Here is a 13655-nt window from a genome sequence, read left to right as displayed (position 1 = left end):
ATGACACATTAGACCAGATGGACTTAATTCATATTTTTAGGACCTAAAAACAGGAAAATGTACTTTTTTTAAGTGCACATGGAACATTTTTCAAGATAGACCACATGTTTGGCCACAAACAAGTCTTAACAAATTTAAGAACACTGAAATCATACCAATCATCTTCTCCAATGACAATGATAGTAACCTAGAAACCAATTCCAAGACAAAATCTGAAAAACACAAACATGTGCAGGCCAAACAACATGCTACTAAATGAATGGGTTAACAATGAAATCAAGGGAGAAATCAAAAGGTGCCCTGAGACAAATGAAAATGAAAACACAATGACCCAAAGTCTATGGGACAAAGCCAAAGCAGTTGTAAGACAGAAATTCACAGCAATACAGGCCTACTTCAAGAAACAAGAAAAATCTCAAACAATCTTATCTTATACCTAAAGGAACTAGAAAAAGAAGAATAAACCCCAAAGTAAGCAGCAGGAAGGAAGGAATAAAGATATCTCTTTCTGACTCTTTCCCCTTTCCTTTCTCTCTGAAATCACTAAAACAGAATAAACTCAACATTGATTAAAGACTTACTTGTAAGACCCCAAACCATAAAACTCCTAGAAGAAAATATAGGCAGTAAAATCTTTGACATCGCTCTTAGCAAAATTTTTTGGATATGTCTCATTGCACCAGGAAAACAAATGGAAAAAATAAACAAATGGGACGATAATCCAACTAAATAGTTTTTTTGCACAGCAAAGGAAATGATCCACAAAATGAAAAGACAACCTACTGCATGGGAGAAGATATTCAACAATATGTCCAATAAGGGGTTAAAAAACAAACAAATAAACAAACAAATCAACCTCATTGAAAAAGTGGGCAGAGAACCTGAATAGACACTTCTCCAAAGAAGACACACAGATGGCAAGACAGATAAAATGTTTCTCAACATCTGTAATCATCTGGGAAATGCAAATCAAAACTACAATGAGGTCCCATCTCATACCTTTCAAAATGGTTGCTATCAGTTAATGAATGAACAACAGTGTTGACAAGGATGTGAAAAAAAAAAGACCCCTTGGGCATTGTTGGTGGGATTGTAAATTGGTAGCCACTATAGAAAACAGTATGAAGGTTCTTTACAAAATTAGAAAAAGAACTACCACAGAACTCAGCAATCCTACTTCTAGGTATTTGTTTTAAGAAATTCAAAATAGTAATTCAAAAACATATATGCACCTCTATGTTCATGGCAGTGTTAGTTACAGTAGCCAAGATATGGAAGTAATCTAAGTGTCCATCAATAGATGAATGAATAAAGAAGATATGGCACATGTACAATGGAATGTTACTCAGCCACAAAAAGGATGAAATCTTGCCATTTGCAACAACATGTATGGACCTAAAGAGTATTATGCCACATAAAATAAGTCAGACGAAGAAAACACCGTACTATTTATCTTATACAAGGTGGGGCAAAAGCAGGTTTACAATTGTATGTGAAGCAGTTTGTTCTTCTGTCATTGTTTATTAATTACTGTATTATTTTCCATATGAATAACTATACACCTACTTTTGTCCCACCCTGGATGAGGAATCTAAAGAACAAAATAAACAAACAAAACAGAAACAAATTCATAGACACAGAGAACAAATCGGTGGTTGCCAGATGGGAGGAGCCTTGGGGGCATGGATGAAAGAGGAAGGAATTAAGATATAACAACTGTCAGTTATAAAAATACTCATGGGGATGTAAGGTACAGCCTATGGAATATAGTCAATAATATTGTAATACCTATGTATGGTGTCAGATGGGCACTAGACTTATTGGGGTGATCACTCCTAAGTCACATAAATGCCTAATCAAAAGTATACCTGAAACTAATACAATATTGAATGTCAACTTTAATGAAAATATTTTAAATTTTAAATTTAAAAAACTTATGTCCAATTCAGTTATTAAAAATGTTTTAAGTATGTTTAGAAACAACTTGGGTATTTCAATCTACTATCTCATTAAGACTTTTATTTTTAAGAGCAGTTTTAGGTTCACAGGAAAATTAAGAGGAAAGTAAGAGATTTCCCATTACTGATATCCCTAAAGTGACACATTTTTTATAATCAATGAATCCACACTGACACATCATTATCACTCGAAGTCCAGAGTTTGCATTTAAAATTCATCCTTAATATTATACATGCGATAGGTTTGAACTAATGTGTAATATATATCCATCATCATGGCATCACACAGAATATTTTCACTGTCCTATATACATCTTTTGTCCTCTACCTATTCACCTCCTCAGTCTACTTTTTTAACTTTAATTTTATGAAATCTAAACACAGATGAAGCATTTTTTATGAATGTGGAGCAGCTAAATTGAAGTAAGTTTTAACTATAATGCCAGATATTAGTGTGAATTTCTTATTTGAAATTGTCTATGTTGGAAACCATTATTTTCATAACCAGAAAAATATCTGTTCAAAAAGAAAATATGTCATCTTGAGCAGCAAGAAATAATGAAAATATTTCCAAATATGCCTCTCATGACATTCATATTATACTTTTCATGAATAATACTCTCTAGGCTGTTGGGGAAACAACATTTCCTTAAGCAGCACCTAAAATCTGAGGGATTCAGACAGTCTGGAGATATGTGTGGGAATCTGAGAACACTCGCTAATGCACAAAATAGAACTACTCAAAACATTCGGTGAGCGCTCTTTTCTGGAGCCATGAACATCATGTCACTGTCTTTATGAATTCTGGCTGTGGGTCAATGTTCTCTTATTCCTGAGGGGCTTATAGGTAAGTTTTGAAAAGAAACACTGTCTTTGGAAACTGTGTAAAAGACTACTTTCCAATCAGCCCTATTTTTGTGAAGTCACACTTGGACCAAAGGAAGAGAGAGCTTACTATTTTCTTTTTCTTCTTCTTCTTTTTTTTAAAGTTGGAAAGAGTTCCGCTTTATTATGAAAAGTTGTTTTTATCTTTTTTCCTAAAACAGGCAATTGATAAGGAAGGAGAAATAGGGGAAGAAAGTTGAGGTACTTCATTAGTCACTCTATACCTTTGCAATTTAACTCATTTGTGAACCACTTAAATGACTAGATAGGGTTACTGAGTTAAGATTCCTTGATTTTTCTCTTGGGGAAAACAGGCCTAGTAACAGGAGCAAAGATGGAGGAAGCCACACCTACAGGTCATTTCCAATGAGATGACTTAGGGGGGCGGTGGGTAATGTGCTGAGAGACAAGAGGATTTCACATGGACATGGAACATAGGTATGACTTATAAACCTGGGACTTTTGGGGGTGTGGTGGGAGCTGGGGATGTTCATAAACCAGGCTGTGATCAAGAGAGGAGGCAGGAGCTGTAAACAAAGGGACAGTGACCTAAGAAACAGGAGAAACACAAGCCTATGTAAGGACTGAGGGCCAGCCTCCCAGGGAGATGAGTTTTTAAATCCTGAGAGCACAACAGGGGCTGAGGGGAGAACAAGGTTCTCCACCTCCACCTGCAGTGAGCTCTGTCCTCTTCCCTTGGTACCTGAGTCACCTAGGGTGCACAAGCATGCCTGGTGCACTCACACTGGGGATTTGGGGTGAGGGTGGAATTTGCACTCTGTCTCCAGAAACAGGATGAGGAAAGCAAGTTGGAAGATGGTGGTTGCCCTTCCCTGTGAGGCTCATTTTCAGGGTTATCTGCTCTGAATCTTCTGGAATTCAGGATCTTTAGTTCTGAGAAGGGAGGTATGTCCCTGTGTTGGAAGAGGGTCACCTTCGGCAGGACTCATCCACTTTCAGTGCCTTGTTGGGCAGCCCGCCCTGGAGCACCGGCTGCAGTTCCTTCTCCTTGTCTTTGTAAGCTGGGCCGCTGCAGCACTGGGAGCACCTGGGAGCATCGGGGGCCTGGGGATCCAGGCCCAGCTCCTCCAGCACTGAGCTCTCAGAGTGGTATTGGTACGTGGTCTCTAGGACTATCTGGCTTAAGGAATCTTGAGCTACAGATGGGAGGGTGGAAAAGCTGCGAGGAGGCAGGGCAGAGGGCACTCAGCCCCGCACGTGCAAGCTGGGGTGACAGGCTGGAAATGACCACTCTGCCGTGGCCTTTGCCTCAAGAGCTTACTATTTTCAACATTTTTCTCTCTTTCTTTTGCAATGTAACTGTGTGAAAATTATCTTTGAGTTTATTTTCTTTCTTTTTTATTTTTATCTTCACCTGAAGACATGCTTATTGATTTTAGAGAGAAGGGAGGGAGGGAGGGAGAAAGAAAGGGAAAGAAACATTGATATGAGAAACATTGATAGGCTGTCTCTTGTACACACCCCCACTGGGGACCAAACTTGCAACCTACATATGTGTCCTGGCCAGGAATTGAACCTGCAACCTTTAAGTTTACAGGATGATGCTCCAAACAACTGAGCCATGCCAACGAGGGTGAGTTTATTTTCTCTATCAGAAGATTTCTGAAACAAAATGATTGTGTTAAATTAATTAAATGATCACTCCCCATTATCACTCTTATTCCACACCATGAGGCAAAGTGCTGAGGATCTGGAGGGATTGCAGGAATTAGCCTAAACTCTCTGTGGCTTTCCTCGTACTTGTGATTCAGTTAACCCCAAAGTGAATATCTTGAACCTTTAGGGACTAGCCCTGACTACTCATGGATGGGTATCTCCACCTCTCTTTAAAAACAGGAAGCTGAGTTCCAGAAACATTATATGTATAATAAGTGTCAGAACTGGAGTCTACTCATCTCTCTTCAATTCAATGTCAGTACTCTTGTTTAACTGAAGGGGTCTCACTAAACAAAGTGTTATCATAGAAACATTTTTGGGGTCAGGAACACAATGTAATATACAAATGATGTATAGAATTGTTGTAGAATTGTACACCAGAAACTAATACAGTTTTATTAACCAATATCACCCTAATAAATGTAATTAAAATTATTTTTAAAATAATAATAAAAGAAATGTTTGCTGTGTGTTGGACATTAGAAAATAAAGGAAGCTGCCTATTCAACATAGTGGATGACCACACACATTTCTTTCTTTTTCTTGAAAAACCTTGAAACGGCAGAGAGGGAGAGGGAGGGGAGAAGGAGAGTGAAAGAGAGAGCAGGGAGATTAACATACAATAACAAAGGGAATCAGAGAACTTGCAGCAACCATCAAGAATTGACACAATTTTTTAAAGAGAGAAATCTCTCAAAGAGAATAATGACTTTCTTAGCAGAGTGGAGAAAACTATAAACTAGGTTTTGAGAGGGAGATACAAGAAGCAATCGGAACCTTGGAAAAGCTCAGGGTTTAAAGCAGCAAGTGCAGCAAGAGATATGGATGAAGCAAGAGGCCACAGAGGGAATGACTGAAATCTTTTATGTCAAGTGGTTGGGGCCTTAATTTTCTTCCTTTCTCCAGAGTCAATTGACAATACTCTCTTTCACACACAGCTTCCAATCAGCTATTTGCTGCCCCACTCTTCATGATACATTTAAAATGTATATTACTTCATGAACCAATGTCACCCCAATAAATTTGATTAAAGAAATATAGACAGCCAAGCATCACTGGGCATATGAGAATTTCCAGTATGAGAAAAACTCAAACAAACAGAAAATGCAACATGGAGAATTCAGAGGACATAGCTATAGCCAAGAAAATCTCAGAAAAGTAAAACAAAAGAGAAGCAGAGAATAGGAAACAGGATTAAGAAATTTGGGAACATCGATCTGGAAATTTTAACATTCAACAAATAGAGAAGAGGAAAATTTCAAAGAAAAAAAATTCCCAGAATTGAGGGACTTGACTTGCCAGATTGAAAAGGCTCTCTGTATGACCATCTCAATTAATTTTTTAAAAAAGAATCACACTTAAGAAAGATCTTTATGAATTTTAGGACTTCCAGACAAGATGGAGGCATAAGTGGACACACTGTGCCTCCTCACACAACCAAAATTAAGGACAAGAAAAATTTAGAAACAAAAAAAAAAAAACTAGAACAGACAGAAAATTGAACTATACGAAGTCCCAACAACCATTCATCCAGACCAGTAAGAGGAGCAGAGTCGGCAGCCAGTGGAGAGGGGTCACGTCAGGAAAAAGCCGTGGCTGGCAGACCCTGGTGGCAGACCCTGGGTGTGGGCGCAGGGAGACAACAAGCAGACCCAGTGAGGTGCACAAGACAGCTGGCTGTTTGCAGTCACATGTTCATGTGCAGATAAACCAGGTGAAAACCGGCAGCGAGACAGACTGTGCAACCCAGGGCACCAGTGCTGGGAAATAAAGCCTAAAAGCACTGATTGAAAACACTTGTGGAGGTTGAGGTGCCAGGAGAGACTCAAGATTCACAGGAGAGTCCACTGGAGAGATCCACAGGGTCCTAGAATGTACACAAGCCCATCCACCCGGGAACCAGCACCAGAAGGGCCCAATTTGCTTGTGGGAAGCAACTGAGGTGACTGAAATCCGACAGAGAGAGGAGCAAGTGCCATTGTTCCCTCTCTGACCGCCCCCCCCCCCCAACATACTGCATCATAACTCAGCTACTGGGTTGCTCCGCCCTGGTGAACACCTAATGCTCCACCCCTCACTATGTAACAGACCTGACAAGACCAAAAAAAAAAAAAAAAAGATGGTTCAAATGGAAAAATAAATCAACGCCCTAGAGCCAATACTTTTAAGTGAGCAACAGATAGCCAACCTATCAGACACACAGTTCAAAGCACTGGTGATCAGGATGCTCACAGAATTGGTTGATTTGGGTCACAAATTACATGAAAAAATGAAGACTACACTAAGTGCAATGAAGAAAAATGCACAGGGAACCAATAGTGATGGAAAGAAAACTAGGTCTCAAATCAATAGAGTGGACTAAAAGAAAGAAAAAAACATACAATCAGAAAAGAATGAAGAAATAAGAATTCAAAAAAATGAGGAGAGGCTTAGGAACCTCCAGGACATCTTTAAACTTCCCAACATCCGAATTATAGGGGTACCAGAAGGGGAAGAGGTAGAGCAACAGATTGAAAACGTATTTGAACAAATAATAAAGGAGAACTTCCCCATTCTGGCAAAGGAAATAGACTTCCAGGAAGTCCAGGAAGCTCAGAAAGTCTCAAAGAAGTTGGACCCAAGGAGGAACACACCAAGGCATATCATAATTACATTACCCAAGATTAAAATGAAGGAGAGAATTCTAGAAGCAGCAAGAGATAAGGGGACAGTAACCTACAAAGAAGTTCCCATCAGACTGTCAGCTGATTTCTCAAAAGAGATCTTATAGGCAAGAAGGGGCTGGAAAGAAGTATTCCAAGTCATGAAAGGCAAGGACCTACATCCAAGATTGCTCTATCCAGCAAAGCTTTCATTTAGAATGGAAGGGCAGATAAAGTGCTTCTCAGATAAGGTCAAGTTAAAGGAGTTCATCATCACCAAGCCTTATTATATGAAATGTTAAAGGGATTTATTTAAGAAAAAGAAGATAAAAATATGAATAGTAAAAAGACAGCAAACTCACAGTTATTAACAACCACACCTAAAACAAAAGCAAACTAAGCAAACAACTAGAACAGGAACAGAACCACAGAAATGGAGGTCACATGAGGGTTAGCAACAGGGGAGTGGGAGGAGGAGAGGGGGAAAAAAGGTACAGAGAATAAGTAGCATAGATGGTAGGTAGAAAATAGACAGGGGGAGGGTAAGAATAGTATGAGAAATGTAGAAGCTAAAGAACTTATGACACATGGACATGAACTAAAGAGGGGAGTGTGGGTGGGAGAGGGTATACAGGGTGGAGGGGAATTAAGGGGGGAAATGGGCCAACTGTAATAGCATAATCAATAAAATATATTTTAAAAAGAAAGATCATGAATTTTAGAACACCAGGAATAAAGACATATTCTTTTTTATGGCTAAGTAGTATTCCATTGTGTAAATGTATCACAGTTGTTTGATTCATTCATCTATTGATGGACACTTGGGCTGCTTCTATATCTTGGTGATTGTAAATAACACTGCAATGAATATAGGGGTGCTTATGTTCCTTTGAATTAGTGTTTTGGATTCCTTTGGATATATTCCCAGAAGTGGAACCACTGGGTCAAAAGGCAGATCCATTTTTAATTTTTTTAAGTATCTCTATACTGCCATCCACAGTGCAAGAGTTCCCCTGTCTCTATATACTCAACAGCACTTGTTGTTTATTGATTTACTGATGATGGCCATTCTGACAGGTGTGAGATGGTATCTCGTTGTGGTTTTAATTTGCATTTGTCTGATGATTAGTAACATCGAACATCTCTCCTATGTCTGTTGGCCATCTGTACATCCTCCTTGTAGAAGTGTCTTTTCAGGTCCTTTGCCCATTTTTTAATTGGGTTGTTTGTTTTTTGGTTTTGAGTTTTGTAAGTTCTTTATAAATTTTAGATATTAACTCCTTATCAGATGTATCAGCTAATATGTTCTCTCATTCTGTGGGTTGATTGTCTTTTTATTTTACTCTTTGCAACAGTATATTGATGGACCTGGAGAACATTATGCTAAGTGAAATAAGGCAGTCAGAGAAGACAAATACCACACGATTTCACTCATAAGTGGAATCTAATGAACAAACTGAACTAACAAGGAAAATGGGGACAGACTCAGATGGAAAGCAGGATGACAGCTAGTTGTGGGATGCAGATTAAAAGTGGAAGGATTAAGCAAAAAGGAAAAAGGACTCATGGAAGTGGACAATAGTGTGGTGATTGGGGAGGAGGGGGAAATGGTAATGGAAAAAATACAATAAAGATGAAAAAATAATAATAAAAAAGACATATCCTAAAGCTTGTATGTCAGGAGTACTTCACATACATGGAATGGGAATTAATGTGGCCTTATTCTCCTCGAACCAACACTAGAAGCTACAACACCGTGGAGCAGTGCTGTCAGAGTTGGGAGGCAAAGTACACTTAGTTCCAAGCTCAGCACAGATTTTACATCCAGGTAAACCATGTACAAGTCTTCTGGGGCTGCAATAACAAACTGGGCAGCGTAAAACAACAGACATTTATTCTCCCACAGTTGTAGGGACCAGAAGTCCAAAATCAAGGTGTTGGGAAGGCTGGTTTGTTTGTTTGTATTTTTAATGCTCTGAGAAAGAATCTGTTCCATGTTTCTCTCCTGGCCTCTGGTTGTCAGCAATCCCGGGTGTTCCTTGCTTTTAGATGCTGCCCTCCAGTCTCTTCCCATCTTCACATGCCCATCTTTCTTTTGGTTGTGTCTGTTTTTAAATAGCCTTCTTGTAAGGATATCAGTCATTGGATTTATGACCTACTCTAATTAGGTATGACCTCATTTTAACTAATTATATCTCTAAAGACCCTATTTCCAATTAAGGTCACACATTCTGAGGGTCCAGGTGAACGTGAATATTTTGAGGGGTGGGGCACTACTCAACCCAGCACAAACCATCAACGAAGTATGAAGACAGAATGAAGGCATTTGGGGGCATGTAAGGACTCAAAAATTATATCTGTAATGCACTGGTTCTTAGAGAAGTTACTAGAAGATGTGCTGTTTTAAGTAAATAAATAAACTAAGAAAGAGGGAGACATGGAACCAGGTCAAAAGAAATCCAACAAGGAAAGCAGAATTAAGAGTCTGCACAGAGGCCCTGGCCTGGTAGCTCCCTTGATCAGAGCATTGTTGTGATACACCAAATATACCAAGGTTGCTGGTTCGATTCCCAGTCAGGGCACATGAAGGAAGCAATCAATGAATGCATAAATAAGTGGGAAAACAAATCAATGTTTCTCTCTCTCTCACACATGAACCCCATCCATCTCTCTCTCTCTCTCTAAAATTAATTTTAAAAAAAGTCTGCACAGAGCAGAAGAATAAGGGTAATCTGGAAATAGTCTACCAAGCAAAGGAAAGAAAAGGCTAAGTATTTGAGTATTTGAAAAAAAATCAACAGTTGTTTGATAGAGCTGAAATTCCAAAATAAAACAGAAGTTGAAAAAGGAAGATTTATAGTTCATTCTTGGCTCAATAGTAAGCAATCTTTATATAGTCATAAAATAGCAACACTCTTGATTTAACAAAAACTTAAGAGACTATATATCAAGAAGGTAAGAATGGATAATTAAATTAGATAAAATGCTAAATATTTACCAATCATTGTAGGAAGTCAATAGATAATGTCTAAAATTAATATGACATAAAATTGAGGTATTAGCATATTATTTACAAATAGAGAGGTACAAACTAGAAGAAAAAAGTTTATATATTAACCTCTGGGAAATGGGTCTAGAGAGGGGAGAGGAGGTGATGGCTGTCTTTTATTACGAGCCTTTCTGTGGTATTTGATTTTTTTTTTTTTAATTTGAGCAAGTAATACTTTTATAGTAGTTCAAATTTTTTAAATATATTTTATTGATTATGCTATTACAGTTGTCCCATTTCTCCCTTCACTCCCCTCCACATATACACCCTCTCTCACCCACTTCCCCCCCCTTTAGTTCATGTCCATGTGTCATAAGTTCTTTAGCTTCTGCATTTCCCATGCTATTCTTGCCCTCCCCCTGTCTATTTTCTACCTACCATCTATGCCACTTATTCTCCATACCTTTTCCCCCTTTCTCCTCCCACTCCCCTGTTGCTAACCCTCCATGTGATTTCCATTTCTGTGGTTCTGTTCCTGTTCTAGTTGTTTGCTTAGTTTCTTTTGGTGTTGCTTTAGGTGTGGTTGTTAATAATTGTGAGTTTGCTGTGCTTTTACAATACATGTTTTTTTTTTAGTCTTCTTTTCTTAGATAAGTCCCTTTAACATTTCATAAAATAAGAGCTTGGTTATGATGAACTCCTTTAACTTGACCTTATCTGAGAAGCACTTTATCTGCCCTTCCATTCTAAATGAAAGCTTTGCTGGATAGAGTAATCTGGGATATAGGTCCTTGCCTTTCATGACTTGGGATACTTCTTTCCAGCCCCTTCTTACCTGTAAGGTCTCTTTTGAGAAATCAGCTGACAGTCTGATGGGAACTCCTTTGTAGGTTACTGTCCCCTTATCTCTTGCTGCTTCTAGAATTCTCTCCTTCATCTTTACCTTGGCTAATGTAATTATGATGTGCCTTGGTGTGTTTCTTCTTGGGTCCAACTTCTTTGAGACTCTCTGAGCTTCCTGGACTTCCTGGAAGTCTATTTCCTTTGCCAGAATGGGAAGTTCTCCTTTATTATTTGTTCAAATACGTTTTCAATCTGTTGCTCTACCTCTTCCCCTTCTGGTACCCCTATAATTCGGATGTTGGGAAGTTTAAAGATGTCCTGGAGGTTCCTAAGCTTCTCCTTGTTTTTTTTTTTGAATTCTTATTTCTCCATTCTTTCCTGTTTGGTTGTTTCTTTCTTCCTTCTGGTCCACTCTATTGTTTTAAGTCCCAGTGTCCTTCCCATCACTATCGGTTCCCTATGCATTTTCCTTCATTTCTTTTATGGTAACCTGCATTTGTTAATCTAATTTGTGACCAAAATCAACCAATTCTGTGAGCTTCCTGATCAAAACACCAGTGTTTTGAACTGTGCATCTGATAGGTTAGCTATCTCTTGGTTACTCAAAAGGATGAGTTCAGGGGAACTGATTTGTTCTTCTGTTTGAGCCATCTCTCTCTCTCTCTCTATTTTTTTTTTTTTTTTTTTTTTTGGTCTGGTTGCTACTGTTACGATGAGGGGCAGAGCCTTAGGTGTTCACCAGGGCTGGGCACCCCAGTCACTAGATTGTGACGTATGTGAGAGTGGGGTTGAGAGGGAACAATGGCGGTAGCTCCGTTCTCCGTGGGACCTCAGTCCCTTCCCTGGGATCCTGGGTTGCACGCTCTGCCCTGCTCCACAATCGCTACCTCACTGGGTCGGCCAGCTGCCGCTTGTGAACTCAGGGTCCACCCACTGCGATCTTGTGCACCCCAGATGCCTTATGCGCTCCCGGTTGCCTTATGTGCCCAACTCTCCCTGTTCTTTACCCCGAGACTCATGAAGGGCTGTCACAAATGTCTGCTCATCTCTGCCCCTCCAACGGTCTGGATGAATGGGTCTATTTCAACTTCTTGGGTGTCCAACTTCCATTCAGATAAATTTTCTGTCAGTTCTGGGTGTTATTCTGCCTCTAAATTGTTGTTGTTCCAATCTTGGCTGTGCGTGGAGGTACGGTGTATCCACCTATGCCTCCATCTTGGCCGGAAGTCAAAGTTCAAATTTTAAAAGTATGATACAGTATGCATCAAAATCACCTAACGGGTATGTGAAAATGCATCTTCTGTGTTTACACCCAGAGATTTTAATTTAGTAGGATTGGGGGCCTGGAACTCTGCATTTTACAAGGCCTTTAAATTCTGATGGAAGCAGTCCCTGGTGTGAGAAACACTTGTTTAAGAAACACAGTGACAATATTGCCAGAACGTCAGCTCCAACTTGTTTCTGGTAAAAACTAAGCAAATGTGATCCGATGTGAGGCGTGCCCATTCCCTGTTAGTGTTGGGGTAAAACTAAGCTGCATGTTAAACCCTACTTAACAGAAAATTATTCTAACTCAGAATACGTGAGAAAACAACAGACCTAGTAGCTGAGGTCAGGGAATGTTTTCAGGCAGTTGGTACAAGTCTTCCAACCAGGCAGGTTGCAAACATTGGCAGAGCCCTGAAGCCAGTCCAGCCCCTATTTAAAGGAGGTTGACTCAGCCTGCTGGCTACTGGAAGGCAAATGAAAAAAGGAATGCCATCGATTCTAATCCCCACTCAGCCAATTGCTATGGAATAGCTATGAGTGCAAAGGTGTCTGAGGACATATCCCAGCCAATGTCAAGGAGAATTTTACAAAGGTATCCAATGGAAATGCTGAAGTGAGAGCTGTTGTGAAATTTGCTGCTTAAACAGTGACAGCAGTGTCCCAGTGATAGCAAATCTGCTACCAAAGGCCTATAGAGCCACAACTAGGCCTCTTGAAAGTTCCATACAACCCTGTGGCTTGATTTACCTCGAGAGTTATCACCAGCATCCCAAATGCAGTCATTAGGGATGGTCCCTCACTTTTATTGAGTAGCTGCCACAAACCAGACACCATGTAATGCACATTACACAGGCCAAGTCTCACCAAACCAGTTTCATAGCTGAGAAAAATGGAGTTTCCAGAAACTAAGCCACAAGCCAAGCATCACACAACCAGCAGTGGTAGAATGAGTCTTATTCTCTCTGTGATTCCAAATTGCATCCTGGAACATCAAATGGCCTACAGGATATCAGTTAACAGGGTGAGATCATTGCATCGAAGCTCTGGGGGGTGATCCATTTATCACTGCAGAGGTGTGCACTGGACAGAAAACCTGCTGCTCTGGCCTGAGGACTCTCACACAGGTGCAGCAGAGGGAGCTGGACACAGCTACCCAGCATGCAAGATACAATGGGGGATCCTGCAAGAGTACCAAACTAGGGACACAACTCTCTGTCACAGCTATGAATGAAACCCACTGCACATCCCAGGGCCCCGGCAGAGCAAGAGGATTATGGGAAGGGAGTGGCTGATTTTAAGCAAAGATCAGTTCTTAAGATTAGGTCACTGGCTGAAGAATTTCAGGAAAAAAGGTCCAGATATCAAAGAAAGGAGCAAATTCTTTATCACAGA

This window comes from Phyllostomus discolor, chromosome 7, assembly GCF_004126475.2.
Source record: "Phyllostomus discolor isolate MPI-MPIP mPhyDis1 chromosome 7, mPhyDis1.pri.v3, whole genome shotgun sequence".
Classification (NCBI taxonomy): domain Eukaryota; kingdom Metazoa; phylum Chordata; class Mammalia; order Chiroptera; family Phyllostomidae; genus Phyllostomus; species Phyllostomus discolor.
The sequence above is the reverse complement of the archived record's forward strand: the minus strand, read 5'-3'. Positions refer to the sequence as shown.